Source organism: Chiloscyllium plagiosum, unplaced genomic scaffold, assembly GCF_037043375.1.
Source record: "Chiloscyllium plagiosum isolate Xiang-an unplaced genomic scaffold, Cpla_swu_hap1 HiC_scaffold_51, whole genome shotgun sequence".
Taxonomy (NCBI): domain Eukaryota; kingdom Metazoa; phylum Chordata; class Chondrichthyes; order Orectolobiformes; family Hemiscylliidae; genus Chiloscyllium; species Chiloscyllium plagiosum.
The window spans coordinates 12,939,012-12,956,850 of NW_028270189.1; positions in this window are offsets into that span (position 1 = coordinate 12,939,012).

Here is a 17,839-nt window from a genome sequence, read left to right on the forward strand (position 1 = left end):
TCACTGTCTGAAGCGGTGCGCAGAGGAGAACCCACATAACCTTCAGAAATACACGGATCTGAACTTGAGTTGTTAATGCATACAAGGCCAAGTGATGAAAATGAATAAAGATAGTCAAGCGATTGCATCTGACGAAAGCATGTACACGACCTTGAGGGCTGTCATTCTACACATTCGTGGTATTCGTGTAGCTGTCAATGTTGAGCTAGCAGTTCCATTTTTTTCGCTTCCTTCACTGTGACCCGGCTTTGATTCTCAGTCCGGGAGTTGGGGTTTGTTTCGATCCTGACAGCGACATCAGCAAAAGCAGACCCCCTGCAAGTGGAGTGGGTTTAGTACCTCGGATCAATTAATGACGTCGAGAAATGAGAGACGATATCCCAGCCTCTGAAAGAAGGGGGACGGTCACTCGGCAGTCTCTGCTCCATCAGACAGTTCACTCGCCATTCTCCTCTGATTCCGCTTCCTAAAGGTTTTCCCAAAATTGTCAAAGCTGAGACTTGGCTCTGTGTCTTGTTTCCTTGACAATCGCAGGTGCCACAGTGAATCTCAGAAAGTTGACAGTTGGAGAGGGCAGCGTGAGCGACGAATTCAGCTTCACCCCCCCCCCCCGCCCCCAGTGATGACTCTGGGATATTGACTCTGACGTTCGCAGGAGCATTTAATGAAGGGACTCTTGTCCCTGCAGTTCAAGGTGCAAACCTCATTTCGGCTTCAGAACAATCAGTTATAAGTGCAATAAAGTCAGTACTGCCCGCAAGCCAGGTTGGATTCGAAACTCCACACAGCAGATCTGTCGTTCGGCATGTTATCCACTGTACCACTGGCCCATTGTATGTGCTACATTGTGCGGGAGATTAGCTTCTATGTGAATTTGAAACCTGTCAGTCTTGCTCTTGAACCAAGTCGAAACTTTAACTACAATCTCTGGACCGTAACCAAGCGCATTATCCATTGTGACACTGTGCTCCCAAGTGCTTGAGGTTGGTATTCTGCAGAGTTGTGATCTAAACATGGACATGACCAATCGTACTCATGTTCACAAGTTGAATAACCAGGAAAGATAACCACCGTTACCGATTCATTCCAATGATCCACTCTTTGTGCAGCGGGAAGTTTTGTAACGAAAAGACATTCATCCTCATGAAACTTCCATTCACTTTGTGTCTACTCAGCCATTCAATGGGATCTCCGCTCATCTGATGATTTTCAAATTCACTGCACTGATTTTGCTCCATCACTTTTGAAAGACTAATGCCTTATCACAACATCGTATTCAAGCTAATTTTCGAAGTCTGAAAGTACTTTAACGACCTGTGCGAGTTTACAAGAAATTGAATAAAATGAAATGAGCAAAAAAAATCCCTTCCTGCCCAGAGCAGAGTTAGCCATATGAGAAAGCTCAGAGAGCGAAAACATTACCTCCGTTTCTCTCAGTACAGATGTCAATAGAAGCTGCTCCAGATACAGTTGGACCTTCCAGCTTGATATCCCAATATTCCCTGCTCGTGTCAATGGAAGCTACTGCAGTTGAGGTTGGAGCTCCCAGCCTGATGCAACGTATACCACGTCAATAGAAACTGCTCCACGCAATGTTGGAACTCCCAGTCCCCAGCATTTCAATTCACTCTGTACATTCAGTGAAATACTTCACACTCAATGATTTCATTACTGAACTCATATCCGCTGGCTCATCCTCATCCGCATTTCCAGTTTGATCTTCGCTGCTGCGCCACACATTTTATCGTATTCCAGGCCTGAAACCTGGCAATATATGATATTCCACAGCAGTGGTCACTTGCTTGTATGACGAAATTGGTAAAGTAACTGAAGTTAAACTGCATTTCTTTTGCAGAAATACATTCCAGCAATTCCCTGCGCTATTCCCTGACGCTTTCATTTTCTGGAGAACTATATCAATCTTCGCCTTCAACAAACTAAGTGATGAAATGTCCATCGGCTCTGGAGATACTAAAGTTAACCATTCAGCCCACAAAGAGTTTGCATGTCTCAGTCACTGTTTGTTAAGTATTCCTACTTTTCATGTGGTCCTGTTCCAAACGTATCTTCTGCCACTATCTTTACTGCTTTTTGCATCATGCTATTCCATGTGGTATCATGCAGTGGTTAGTGCTTTGCGTTGTGGCAGCAGAACGATCATCTCCATTTTGACTTCGAGTATTGTCACTTGTTCCCGTTTTATGCAGAGTAAGACATGCTTAACAAAAGCAGGAGCGAATCAATCTCATTTTACGTGAAAATATTCGTCGAGGTGATGATTTTGCTTCTTCAAACCCTCGCCCTTTCACATCTCTGCTGTCTATGTATCAGGATTCAAACCCACCCATTCTCGGAGATTTCTCCCCAACCCACGACCAGTAATCCTGCTTTTGGTTCATCCTCCAATTTCCCTGAGGCATTTGGCTATCAAGTACTCGCATTGACATTGTTCAGTCTGTGCAGCTGCAGTCAATGTTGTTGGGCGAACGTGACCCAATCCCACAATTCGGACCTTAAAACCAGTCGATCCATTTACATACTGCTGTTGTGAGATCAGTGCTCATGTATCAATTTTTACTGACATGTACCGGAGATCACTGGAACATCAGGATTAGGAAAAGACACAATGCAGTATTTAGCAAAGTGTTTTTCTTTTGGAAACGATCAGTTTCTCTGTTCTAATTTCAATTGAGAAGAGTACATTGTGAGGAAACATGATTGAAATATGCAAAACAATGAGAGATAAAAGCATCTTCGGCTGAAAGAAATGGTTCCTGTCGGTCAAACGCCAAGTGGTGTAGACTAAATGTACGAGGCAGAAAGTTTTCAGGTGATAAGCTGTAAAATCTTTATCCACAAGTGGTGGTGGATAAATCTGAAGCTCATTGTAATGAAATCAACACAACCTTCAGAGGTATTGAATCTGTATTTGTGATGCTAAGGCATACAAGGCAAAGAGATGGAAATTGGAATGAGGATAATGAAGTGGTTGTTTCTGCCAAGAACGCGTCCAACACATTTGAGGGCTGTCACTCTACGTGCGTCTGACCGCTATATTTGTCCCTGGTCGTGTGCTGGTCCTGAATTGGCACTTTTACCACTGCGGCCCGGGTTCAATTCCTAGTAAGGGCTGTTTTGTTCAGCATCAACAGCATGGGCTTCTGTGATAGGATTCCTTTCAATGCTTCGAATCAATCAATGTCTCCACGAACATCAGAGTCAATGTCCCAGCCTCTTAAACAAGGAGAAGGTGCCTCGGCACTCCATGAGCCAACATGAGACTGAGATATTTATTTAGTTTCCTTGCCATTTCTCGGAGCTGCAGCGATTTGGTCGTTGACTCTGTGAAATTGAAAAGTGTCGATTCGCAGTGTGTTGGACTATTTGGTCTTCCTCACTTGTGATGACGCTGCGACATTGACTGTGATGTTCTCCGGGACGTGTACTGAAATAGATTGTCGTGTCTGCATGTCAGGAGCTTAAACTTCATCTCGGCTTCAGAACAATGAGGAAGATTAGGTTGTAAGTGTAATATGTACGTGCGTTAACCTCGAGCTAGAGAGGAATGAAACCTACAATGTTCAGATCTGGAGTCAGGCACGTTAGACTTTGCGCCACTTGTCCCACGTGTTCTTCACGCTTCCATGCTTCAGAGTTGTGATGTTAACATGGACAGGAGAAACAGCAGGCATATTCAAAAATTTAACCAGGAAAGAAAATCACCACCACTGCTTCAGTCCAATCCTCCCCACTTTGTGTTTCAGCGCGATTCATAATGTACATACATCTTGTATGTTCAGACATTGAATGGGATCATCGTTGATCCTGTAAATTTCAACATCAGCTTCCTGCTTTTCCTACATAAAACAAGATAAACTCGAGCATAATGTCAACATCAAATAGAGTCATAGAGTCAGAGAGATGCACGGCATGGAAACAGACCCTTTGGTCCTACTTGTTCATGCTGACCAGATATCTCAACCCAATCTAGTCCCACCTGCCATCACCCCGTCCATATCCCTCCAAACCCTTTCTATTCGTATATCCATCCAAATGCCTCTTCAATGTTGCAATTGTACCAGCCTCCACCACTTCCTCTGGCAGCACATTCCATACACTTATCACTCTCTGTGTGAAAACGTTGCCCAGTCGGTCTCATGTATATCTTTCCCCTTTCACCCTAAAACTATATCCTCTAATTTTGGACTCACAGACCGCAGGGAAAAGGCTTTTTCTATTTACCATATCTTTGACCTACATAATTTTGAAATCTCTAACAAGTCATGCCTCAGCCTCCGATGCTCCAGGGAAAACAGCCCCAGCCTGTTAAGCCTCTCCCTATTTCACAAATCTCCAACCCTGGCAAAATCCTCATTTTTTTTTCTGAACCCTTTCAAATTTCGTAACTTCTTTCCGATACGAAGGAGACCAGATATGCACGCAATATTCCAACAGTGGCCTAACCAATGTCTTGTACAGCCGCAACATGACCACCCAACTCATGTACTCAATACTCTGACCAATAAAGGAAAGCATATCAAAAGCATTCTTCACTATCCTATCTACCTGTGACTCCACTTTTAAGTTAAATTTCAAATATCAGAATTCCATGAACCTGCACTCCAAGGTCTCTCTGTTCAGCAACACTCCCTCGGACATTACCATTAAGTATGGAAGTCCTGTTATGATTTGCTTTCCCAAAATGCAGCACCTCACATTTATCTGAATTCAACTCCATCTGCCACTTCTCAGCCAATTAGTCGAACTGGTCAAGATCCTGTTCTAATCTGTGGTAACTCTCTTCGCTGTCCACTACACCTCCAATGAAATGATAAAAGGTAGAGGACCTAGCACCGATCCTTGTAGCACCCAACTGGTCACGGGACTCCAGTCTGAAAAACAACCGTCCAGCACCACCCTCTGTCATCTCACTTTGATCTAGTAATATACCGTTAATTTTTGGAAGTTTAATTTGCTTTAATGACTTGCGTGGGTTTTCGGGAAATTTAATAACATGACACGAGCTGAAAATCGCTTGCTGCAATTTAAACAAATATGCAGTCAGTCTTATGATAAAAGGCAGAAAAAGAAAATATTACCTGCGTTTCTTTCTGCACATATTCTCCTCCACAAGCTGAATCTTTGCCACATTTTCCCTTATTTTTGTGCGATTTCCCTGGGACAGAAATTCACTCAATCTATAAACATGGGTCCTGCTAAATACTACTTTAATTCAGATTAAAATAACTGAGTATCCTTTCTCCCAACTTGATGTCTCATTGCTCCGTGCTCCTTATCAATACAAACTGCTCCAGCTGAGGTTGGAACGTCCAGCCTGCTACCACAATGCCCCCTGCTTTATGCCAACAGAAGCTGCTCTATATAAGTTGGAGGTCCCAATCTGATATCACAATGCTCCTTGCTCCATGTCAACAGAATGTACTACAGGTGAGTGCGGAGTCGCAGCCCCGGCATTTCATGCACCTTTATACCGTCACAGTGGGCTCGTCCTCATGCCCATTTCCAGTTTGATCTTCGCTGCTGCGCCACTTAGTCTCTCTTAGTTTAGCCCTGGGAACACGAGATTATATGATATTCCGCAACACTGGTTACTTCTGCGGAATATCACACTTCTCCATTTCATAAATCAGAATTCGAACCCACGCACTTTCAGAGATTTCCCTCCCTTCCATGGTCACTAACCCTCCTTTACATCGCTCCTCCCATTTCACTGAGGCATTCCATAATCTAACGCACATATCGGCACCATTCTGTCTGTGCTGCTGCTGTCACTCTTGCTGGGTAAACGTGTCCCATCCCATCATCGGGAACTTGAAACCAGTCGATCCATTTCAATCCCGGTGGTTGTGAAATCAATCATCATATCGGAGCCTTTACTGGCATGGACCAGAGATTACCTGTTAACAATTTGTCTTGATTTCCTGCCACGAAACAAGTATGGCACCTCACTTGCTACGTTTCCATTAATGCCAGAGACGTTTAACTTTAAACCACTTTGCCATGGTGAAATAAACACACACTTTGTCTACCATACTTGTTTAATTCTTGTGCAAGGTGGCTTTCAGTCTGACGTTAAGCTGACTGGTTTGTGATCTCTACTACCAAAAAGCTCTCCCGACGCCATTCCTCCTATTGTGCTGCTCTTGTTTGCCTTGCCATGATTGATCAAAACAGTGCTCTTAAAATCACTTCAAAAATCATTTCGCATTACAATGACATACTACATTGTAGTTGTGAAAACCCCCAATTATTCCAACCCTTTTATTTGATCATTACTGAGAGATTAACTGCCATTAGCTCCAGTGTACCACAAGGTTTTTCGGGGCTCTGTGGCACTCTTCCAGCAGTGTCACTGCATTTTTTGTTCCTGCGCTGAATTTTTACAGTCGCATTTGATGTTCATTTTAAAGCATCAGTCCTCAATAACTACAATTTGTCATTCGACCAAAATCGCCAGACTTTTCATTTAAAGTCTCCTCCAGTGATATCAAAAGGGGAAAACGTGAGAGTTTTAGCAGCAGATGAACTGACATTCGGCCGAGTTATCAATTGTCAGCGTGTGGGGCACATGTGATCGAGGTAATGATAAGATTCAACAGCGCAACCCAGCAGCTTTCATGTTAACATTTATTTGGTGTTAGCTGCACAAAATTCCAGCGTCATTCCACTTCATTTCACAATCTGTCTTTTTGTTTTTGGCTTGTCTTTTTCTCCTATAGTTCTCCCTTGATGACAGTAACTTTGTCTGACGTTCAAAATGCCTGCCTTTCTTCTACCCCAAAAACCGGATTATCTCATTGGTTCGATGTTGGTAGAATAATCAATTCGAAATCAATTGGCTTTTAATTTACTGAGACGTAATTGAAACTCGTTGGTTAAATTTGAATTGTCGTCAAAATATCAACCATTTCAGGTACCTATTACACAGCCAAATGTTATATATTTTCAATATTCCAGTAAACACTGACCCTGCTCTCATACGTTCTCAGTGCAGAAAAACATCCTACCTCTCTTAAAGGTACAGTATACACTTTCAACTTCATAACAATCTGAAATTCCACATCAGGCTGTCACTGGCCCACCACACACAAAACTAGAAATAAAGACGTCAAATAAAGGACAGTTAAAAGTGAATGAGGGAGCAGTTAAATGTGGAGTAAGTGAGGACTGCAGATGCTGGATATCAGAGCTGAACATGTGTTGCTGGAAAAGCGCAGCAGCTCCGGCAGCATCCAAGGAGCAGGAGAATCGACGTTTCGGGCATGAGCCATTCCTGAAGAAGAGCTCATGCCCGAAACGTCGATTCTCCTGCTCCTTGGATGCTGTCTGACCTGCTACGCTTTTCCAGCAACACATTTTCAGCAATAAAATGTGCCTTGTCACAGTCAAAATGAAACAGGGGATAGAGAAAGATACTGTACTTGCCAACACACAGAAAGTAGTCAAGCATTTTGCAGGAATCTACATCATAGGCATGAGAATGAACTGATCTTCTTTTTACATGACATGGTGATGTGGGAGAACTACATGTTAACGCCAAGAGCAGTAGCCTGTAGTGTTTAGTGAACGACAATCCTGCTTCAGACACTTTCATTCAGTGTAAAACCCATACCTGGCAGTGGGGGAGTAAGGAACGTTCGAATACAGAGAGCAGAAGTCGAGGAGTGTGAAGAGCACAGAGGAATTTTGGGCTGGAACAGTGGTGGATTAATGGGGTGTTAGACCATGGATGGATTTGACAGCAAATTTGAGAATTACAAAATCAGTGGAGAGGCATCCTGGGATCCAATGTAGATCATAGAGTTTCATTTAGTCAGAACAGAAGGAAGTCAAGAAGGAAATGACAGGCAGTTAGCTGAACATCTGTCACAGGAAAGCATCTCAATATTCTTTTATTAACGTTGTTGAGCAAGGCAATTAGAGAAAGAAAATCAAGGGTATGATGCAAGGCACTTTACGAAAGTGTAGTCAGATTTAAACAGATTATTGAAGTTCTTTGTGGAGTTATCGTGTACTATGGATAAACTGCCATGTCCTGATCCATTCGTGAGCCAGTCAAACTTCTTTTGAAGGCTCCCTCCGTCCTCCTCAAAACGTACATTCCGATCCAGTTGGTGTCATCAACAAGTTTGGAAAAAATACAAGAGGTCCAAATGTCCAAGTCATGTATAATGGTTGGAACAATTTGGTTCAAGCATTGGATCATAGGATCCCTGCAGTGCAGTCGCTGCAATGTGGCCCCACTCTCTCCCTATAATGCTGCATGTCGCATGCCCAAATCAAATAGCCTGTACATTCCTGGATATAATGGGCAATTCACCTGAACCGTGAATGTTTGTACTGTGTGCAGAAACAGCAGTATCCGCAGGGATCCCAAGCAGGCACTGAGAATGTGCACACTTCATGTCGGCAATCGCGTGAGGCTTAAATTGAACCCCGGCCTCTACCACTGTGAGGCAGCAGTGCTGTCACTGATCCTTGTGGTACTCCACCAGTAACAGAAAATCATCCTGAGAATAGTGCGCTTATTCCTACTCTATGCTTTATAGCTGGTAAACAATCCTTAATGAATGCTAGTACATTTTCAACAATCAAATTGTATTTTGTGATGTTGTGTGCGACCTGATAAAACGCCTCCTGAACAAGCAAAACAGTGGAGTTCCAACGTGAATTCCACTCCACAGGAGACTTTGCAGAGATCACATAACTTGTTAGATGACTCCCAGCGCATCCACATTCTCTCATTGTCTTCCTCTTTCTTCAACCTTATGGGTGAAGCCTGTCTGGTCCATTTGACTCAAAGTTGAGTCCAGTTAACTTTTGAAGTACGACCTCTTTCCTGTTCTTTTTTTGCCCCTTGTTTAAAATTTGGGACATTTAATCTCCTAATGAAGGGCTCATGATTGGATGTTGACTGACGGCCTGTGTTTTTCCAGTACCACATTCTTCGACACTGATTGCAAGCATTTGCAATCCTCACTTTCTCCTTTTCCACAATCCTGACATTTGTAAAGTTTCTCAATGTGCTGATTCGGTTTGCGTCTTGCCAGACCAGATGATCTTCTGAAGCCTCGCCCACACACACGTGCTCTGTTTATCCTGACTTTGAACGAAGTTTGTACCTTTCTATTCAGAATTCCATATTATTCAGGTTAGGATAAATGATGTGACTCCGTCAGACTCTGCTGTGATCTTTGATCCAAATTTGCTGATTGCAAATCAATCCTTCTAATACCGTGTAAAATTGATTTGAAGCATATAATTGTGAGAGAACCCTTTCAAACATGCTCGGTCAAGTGCCGAAACAACTCTTTATGTGGCTCAGTGTCAAGTGTTGCCTTTTCACATTCCTGTGAATCATCTTGTACATTTTGATAGATGGAAGACGGGATAGAATTACAATCTGATGTTTTTGATTTGGATATCCATTGCAATTCCATCATCATTTCCAGGTGTTTAACCTGTAACTCCTCATCTGCTAATGATCAGGGACCACGTGCACTACTGCACTGCAGCAGTTCAAGAAGATCATTCATTGACTTCTACATAGGCAATTGGAGATTGACAATATCAGCCAGTCTTGCTCATGAAAGGGCTGGAGAGTGGGGTGAACTAATCTGCTCAGGGAACCAGCATGGGCACGAGGCGCCAAATTATCTTGTGTTGCAATCATTTGGTAATTGCGACTAAAATTAAAGAAAAAAAGACTCACACCGGAGTCCATGGATCTGTTTCTGCATCCACCACTCAGTGAGAAAGCAGCTAATCGTTGGAACATCTGTACTTTTAGACTCAGTGCTGTGAGAAACACCTGCAAGAAAATAATAGCAAAATACTGCAGCAGCTGAAATATTTTTTTAAATAAAAGAGGCTATGCTGGAAACCTTAGCTGGTCGGGTTTGTGCAGGGAAAGAAGGTAGATGAATGTTTTAACGTGCGCAGACAGACATCAGGAAATAAAAATGAAGCAGATTTTCCTCATCCTTATGATCTGAGAAGCAGAAGGAAAATGAAGTAGATTTGTGACAGTCACAGGCTCTGGGATGGTAATTGGTGGAAAACTCATAAAGACACAGTCGACAAGAGTTATGGTAAAATAACATAAAGAGGTATCTAAAATTCATCACTGTCAATCCAGGTAAGAAATTCAGAAGACACAAATATACCTTGGTTTGGGTTTGGTGTGTGTAAATACTCTCCTCTGAACTCACTGTAAATGCAGTTTCGTAAACCCTTCTCTACCAGGCCAGGAGAGAAATTCACAATCATTGTGTCCTGGTCACAGTCTTGTTCCATGTACTGTGCTATACTGTAGAAGTTGGCGGACGTTATCTCAAGTCCAAATGGCACTCCGTCAGCGCCTAGTAACACCGGATCCATTGCTCACGCCACCTGAACATGCGTAAGAGAGGATAAAGCAAACATGACTGACAAGAGAAGTCAGTGAGAGCACAGAAACAAAAGAAAAACACCATCTGGTGTAGATTAGTGAAGCCGAGAGCATTTGGAAGGGTTCCATAACGAGCAGAGAACAACCGAAATGGCAAGATGAGTTATTAAGATTTAGTACGTAAGTGTGTGAACTTGAAATATAAAGAATGGTGCAAGAGTTTGTTCACATATTTAAAAGGTTACAGAGAGAATAGTAAGGTAAAACAATGACTGCAGATGCTGGAAACCAGATTCTTGAGTAGAGTGGTGCTAGAAAAGCACAGCAGTTCAGGCTGCATCCGAGAAGCAGGAAATTCCGACGTTTCGGGCAAAAGCCCTTCATCAGGAGTACAGGCAGAGAGCCTGACGGGTGGAGAATTAAATGTGAGGAGGGCGGGGATGGGGAGAAAGTAGAATAGAGTACAATAGGTGATTGTGGGTGAGGATGAAGGTGACAGGTCAGTGAGGAGAGTGGGAGAAGGTAGCTTCAGGGCAGAGGAAATGACCTGGGAGTTGCAGTGGAAGAGGACTCCCTGAGATTCTTGTAGAGAGAGGAGGAAATTTTCTTCAAGGCAGGCATCCTTGCAAGAGTATTCGCAGTAGGGTTAAAGTCAACTCGGTAAAAACAATTACTGCAGATGCGGGAAACAAGATTCTGGAGTAGAGTGGTGCTGGAAAAGCACAGCAGTTCAGGCATCTTCCGAGGAGCAGGAAAATCCGGCGTTTCGGGCAAAAGCCCTTCATCAGCAATACAGGCAGAGCGCCTGAATTGTGAGAGACAACAGAGAGAAGAGTGCAAATTGGTGCACTGGAGAAGACGTAATGGGGAACAACGAAATGGTGCAGGTGAACACGTACTTTGCATCAGATTTCACAATGAAAGACAACAACAAAATATGTGAATTAATAGACACGTAGGGAAGAAGTGAATGAAATGCCAACAATAACCAGAAGATGCCGGGGAAGCTGCAAGGTCTGAAGGGATTAAGTCACTGAGACCAGATGGACTGCATTCCTGATTTCTGAAGGAGATTGCTGAGGAGATTGTGGACGCATTGGTCGTGATCAGTCAGGAGTCATCGGCGTCAGGGTGGGTCCCAGATGAGTGGAAATTTTTAAATGCAACACCCCTGCTGAAAGAAAGGGGAGAGGCAGACACAGACTACTGACAGTGTTGCACAGTACTTGGAAATGGATGGTAAATTACAGCAAAGTCTGCATGTCTTCATCAAGTGGACGTCATGTCTGACAGCTATGCTAGATCTCTTTGAGGAAGTACCAAGTAAGTTAGGCAAAGCAGAGCCAGTGGACGTGATCTAATTCAATATTCATAAGTCCTGTGATAAGGTGACATACAGCAGACTGCTAAATAAGGTAAAAGCATGCTGTTAGTGACAAGGAGGGGATTGGCTGACTGGCTGAGTGAGAACAGAGGGGTCTTTTACAGGATGGCAGCTACTGATTTTTTAAGACTTGCACAGCCATCGGTGTTGAGAGCATGACTATTCAAGTTACACGTTAAACATCTGGACAAAGGAACAGAGTGCATTTTCGCGACAGTTGCACTTGACACAAACGTAGTTTGAGAGACAGGTCGTGTCAAGAAAGCTGGGAAACTTCATAAGATGCTAGGCAGGTGCAGAGAGTGGGCAAATAAGTGGCAAATGCAATACAAAAAGGGATGTGTCAGGTTATGCAGTATGAGAGGAAGAAGGCAGGCTTTGACTAATTTCTGTTCACGGAAAGCCTTTAGAAATCCAAAGGACAAAGTGACTTGGGAGCCCTAGATCAGGCAGGTTCAGTTGGAATTCAGGAAGGAAAATTCAATTTTATAATTTATATCAAGGGGCCTCAAATACAAGAGCAGAGATGTCCAGTTGAGCATTTATATAGTCGTGGTCAGACTGCATTTGGAATATTGCAGCAAGTTAGGTCCGATATCTAAGGGTATTTCAGAGTCATACAGCAGTTTAGCAGACTATTCACTCCATATATACCATGCAGAACTCATTGCCAAATTAAAATAGACCCGCCTGCCTGCCGTTGTCCCAAAAACTTCCAATACATTCCTAATCAGTTACTTATCCAAATGACTGTTAAATACACTGCAGTACACCAGAACTGCAAAAAGAAGAAGAGAAACAGCTATACAAGGTATTCGCCAAAAACGGATAGCCGCGCAACTTCATCAATAGATGCCTAAGAGAAAGACCACGGAACGAGGACATACCTCAACCAAAAGGACTAGCCACACTACCACACATCAGGAGCATCTCAGAAATGACAGCCAGACTACTGCGACCCCTAGGCCTCATAACGGCACACAAGCCAACAGCCACGCTCAGACAACAACTCACCAGAACGAAGGACCCGATACCCAACATGAGCAAGACGAATGTAGTGTACAAAATACCATGCAAGGACTGCACAAAACACTATATAGGACAAACAGGAAGACAGCTAACAATTCGCATACATGAAAATCAACTAACCACGAAACGACACGACCAGCTATCCTTCGTAGCCACACACGCAGATAACAAGCAACATGAATTCGACTGGGACAACACTACTATCATAGGGCAAGCCAGACAGAGAACAGCCAGGGAATTCCTAGAGGCATGGCATTCATCCACAAACTCCATCAACAAACACATCGACCTGGACCCAATATACCAACCACTACAGCGGACAGCTGAAACTGACAACCGGAAGCGGCAGGGACAGACCACTATAAACACCGGCGCAAACATCAAAGAAGCGCTTCGCAGTAGGCTCCCAAGCACTGATGATGTCGCCTAGCCAGGGGACGAAACGTTTGCAACAAAAACTTCCAGCTTGGCGAACAGAACCACAACAACGAGCACCCGAGCTACAAATCTTCGCACAAACTTTGACTGTTAAATAATTTAACTGTAGTTGCATCCATCACTTCCTCCAGCGGTTTATTGCACACAGTGACCAAAGGGTGTAAAAAAAAAAGCTGCCACTCATGTCCTTTATAAATCTTCCTTCTCGTACTTTAAACATATGCCCCTGGATGCGATCTTCCTCACCTTTGATAGTAATCTTATTTATGCTCCTCGTGATTTCACAAATCTCTATAAGGCCAAACGTCGAAGTCCTCTGCTCCAGTGAAAAAGAAACCGCAGCCTATTTTTATAACAGAAGACTTCTATTCATGACATCATTCTGGTAAATACTTTCTGAACCCTCTCCAATATAATAAAATCCTTCTCATAACGAGGAAACAAGAACTGTGCACAATACTCCAGAAGATATGGTGACATTGGATAGGGTCCGAAGAAGGTCTAAAAGAATGATCCTGGGGGGAAGAAATGCTTTTCATAAAATGTTGAAAACTCGGGGGCTGTATTTGATGCAATTTAGAAGTTTGAGGAGGATCTGATTGAAACTTAAACAATCCAGAGAGGGGCAATTAAAGTGGCTGTGGAGAAGTTTTCTAACTAGCACGAGAGACCAGGAGCCGACTGCACAGTATAGAGAGAAAGGGTGACCATTTTGAAGTGAGATGCGGAGGAATTTCTTCATCAAGAGGCTAGTCATCCTTTGGAACTCTGCCGTAGAGGGCTTAGTGGTCAAGACATTGCAATGTTTCAAGACAGACATAGATAGGTCCCTGATTGATAAGAGGATCAACAGTTACAGGAGATGGCAGAAAGCCGAAGAATGAGGTTGACAAACATATCAACCATGACCAAATATTGGAGAGGTCTCGATGGGTTAAATGGTCTAATGCTGTTCCTTTATCTTGTGGCCTTCTCGCTATTGCGTGCGACTTCAACCTGCCCATAGACTGAGCAAGTCAGATCAGTGGAGGAGACTTACGTGGTATATGTATGAGATGGTTTTCTGAGTTGCTACATTAAGGACACAAATGGAGGACAGAGCATCCTTGATTACGTACTGTTTAATGGATATTGGTGAGCTAGCTTAGTTGGCTGGTCGACGAGATTTCGATAAAGAATGACAGCAGCAGCATGTGCACAGTTCTCGTACTGGTCTCATGAAGTCCCCACATTTTCACCTTGTGCCTGAGGCACAACGACTCTCAGGTTAAAGCACCAACAGTCAAATCGCGCGATCTCTCTCTCTCTCTCCCTCTCTCTCTCTGTCTCTAATGAGTCAGCAGGCCTGGGAATATGTCAACTTTGATTTCAAAGCTTTATTTGTATATATGTAAAGGAATAATTGACAATCTATCTCTATGCTGTCACTCAGGAAGAGTGAAGAAGTCAGTGAGAGAACTCTTCATTAAGGTGGAGAGTGATAGAGCTGACTCAGATTATGAGCCGAAATCTAAATAGAAGAAATGATACTGATATGAAGCGTGAACATGGTATAACGAATTGGGGAACAGAACTTAAAGGGATGACAAGCACTTCAAAAACATTTGCAGGAACTGCAACTGCTTCTCACTCCTGTCTGACACAAAGAAACCGGGAAACGTGGCCATGTCATGGCTAACAAGCGATATTAGGCATAGTATTGCACTCAAGGAGCCTTACAAATTGGCTGAAAATAGCAGCAAACATCAGACATCAGCAGAAGATGAAGAAATAATTAATACAGAACGAAATGGAGTCACGTATTTCCACGTATGGAGTCAGCTATTACAAGGGGGCATAGCTTTAAATTAAGGGGGGGTAGGTATAGGACAGATGTTTGGGGTAGGTTCTTTACTCAGCGAGTCTTGAGTTCATGGAATGCCCTGCCAGTAGCAGTGGTGGACTCTCCCTCATTATGGGCATTTAAGCGGACATTGGATAGGCATATGGAGGATAGTGGGCTAGTGTAGGTTAGGTGGGCTTGGATCGGCGCAACATTGAGGGCCGAAGGGCCTGTACTGCGCTGTATTGTTCTATGTTCTATGTTCTATGTAAAATGTCGTTTAACAGTAAGCATATAAAGAATTGTTAAAGCTCCTGAAGGTTAATGAATTTAAGGTTAATGAAGGTTAAGGAAAAAAAACGATTATTGAAAACAAATCCCTTACAATGAGAAACAGAGGATGTTCTAATGCGGGATAAATATATAGCACACCAAATAAATATGTATATTGGTTCTGTCATCACAGATGATAAAAGTAATATTCCTAAAGTGCTGGGAAGAAAAAGAGAGGGAGAAACTGAAAGAAATCAGTATTATCAGGGAGATAATGTTGTGGAAATTGATGAGATTAAAGACAGTAAATTCCACCAACTGCGAATCAAACAGAGGTGTACATAAAGTCACCCTAAATGCAGTGAATGCGTTCTGTAACTAGAGTGTGGAGTCCAAATAGAGTAAGTTAATTGTCATATTTCAATATTCTATCGACTCTGAAACAATATCTAGGGCTTGGAGGTCAGTTAATATGACGCCACGATTTATAAAAGGAAGTAGCGAGAAAACATGGAATGACAGAAAAGTTAGCCTAACACTGGAAAACAGTAATTGGATTGGACAGAGCCAGCATGAATTTACGAAACTAAAATAGGAAAGGCGATCTCGTCTTCTTGTACACAAATCGCTGAACGTAAGCATGCAGGAGCAGCAGCAGGTGAGGAAGGCAAACGGTGTGTTGGCCTTTGTACTGAGAGGATTTGAACACATGAGCAGGGAAGACTTGCTGAAATTGTGCAGGGTCTTGTTGACAGCATAACCGAGAGTGCAGTTTAGGGATCCTTATCTGATAAAGGATGTTCTCCATTCGGAGATGGCACAATAAAAGTTTACCAGACTAATTCATGGGATGACAGGACTGACGTATGAGGATTCGTTTGGATGAAAATCACTCAAGTTTAGAATGATGAAGTAGGATGTCACCGAAACGAGTAAAATTCTAAAAGGTACGAACAAGGTAAATGCAGGAAGGATGCTTTCAATGACCAGGGCGTCCAAACCATAGACGGTTGGGAGGTGGCGTCACTTCTAAGAATATGGGTAGTCCATTTAAGACTGAGATGACGATTTTATTTATTAATCAAAGACTGGTTACTAAGTGAAATTTGATGCCACAGAACGTAATTGAAGCCAGAATGTGGAATGTTGACAGATGAAGATATCTAAAGTTTTGAGGCAAGAGGGATCATAAGGTGTAGGCCTAAAGAAGTAGCAGGTTACTGTGCGGAATGATCATATAAGATCATACTGAATTATAGAGAAGGATCAAACATCACAACAAGCCAGGCCATTTCTAATATTTCATATTTCCATTCTGTTAAAGGTGGGATATGAAAACCAATTGTTTTTAACTGACGCAGATATCAGTAACATATTGTCTAGATTTAAAAAAATAATTCTGTAAGTACTTACCAAACAGTTATCGGGGAGCAATTTTAGCATACGAACTTCAGCAATTCGATGAGGTGCAAAGTAACTTTTGAGATTCGTACACTGGCTGTTCTGTATCTCAATTTCAATTCAGTTCTCAAATTGCTGAATGTTCTGACAAAAACGAGATAGTATGTATGAAATAAGTAAACGTCTTTAAAATGTTGCTAATACTGGGTGGAGGGAGTGGTAAGAAAGTGTGGGGAAGGGGAGCAGTGAGAAAAACAATGGGTCGGGTTTTTGTTGAGGGATTGGCCACGAATGACCCCAAATTCCAAAACTCCCGCGACCCGCTATCCTGCTCAGGAGTCCTGTCCCTCCACTTCCTGCTCCATCCTTTCCGTCTCTGTCAAATTTACAGCAAGGTCAGTGATAGAGGTGTTCATGGGGTACACTTTCCCACCAATTCCAGTCACTAATACACTCCCAAGCGTCTCCCAACAACATTACATCCTCATGGACCACCACAATCATTTCAAACAATATCACTTATTTCAGCTCTATTCACACTAAAGATAGATCAACCAACCGTAACCTGATAAATTAAAAAAAAAACTGAAACAGGAATAGCGGTCGCTGACGGGGGCCTGTTTCTGAGAAGAAGACTCATGCTCTCTGTGGCTTAATTGGCGATTCCAGATAAACTATGTTTGGTTCCAGAATCATTTCATGACCAAACCTGTAACCTCTAACTGGGCTATAGCATCTGGCGCTTCCCTCCCCTTTAGCCCTCACTCAACGATTGTCGATTGTCGATTTCGTTCCATTGAGCACTCGCCGCGAGCATGCTCACAGTTCATGTTAACCCTCTGCATACTGCAGGATCCATCCCAAGTGATGACGTATAATGTTCAACAGCGAAGAAGAGGCGGTCCTACAGGACCAAGCTGGAGGCACTGGTCCTCCAACCAATCAGAGAATCTCATGGGCTCGCTGGGCGGTCTGATAAATCAGAGAATGCTGCTTGTCTAAAAGAATCTAACCAGAACTGCCACACACCAATGCTCAATCAAAGTTCGCTTGAAAAATGCTTCCAGTTCAAAACACAATT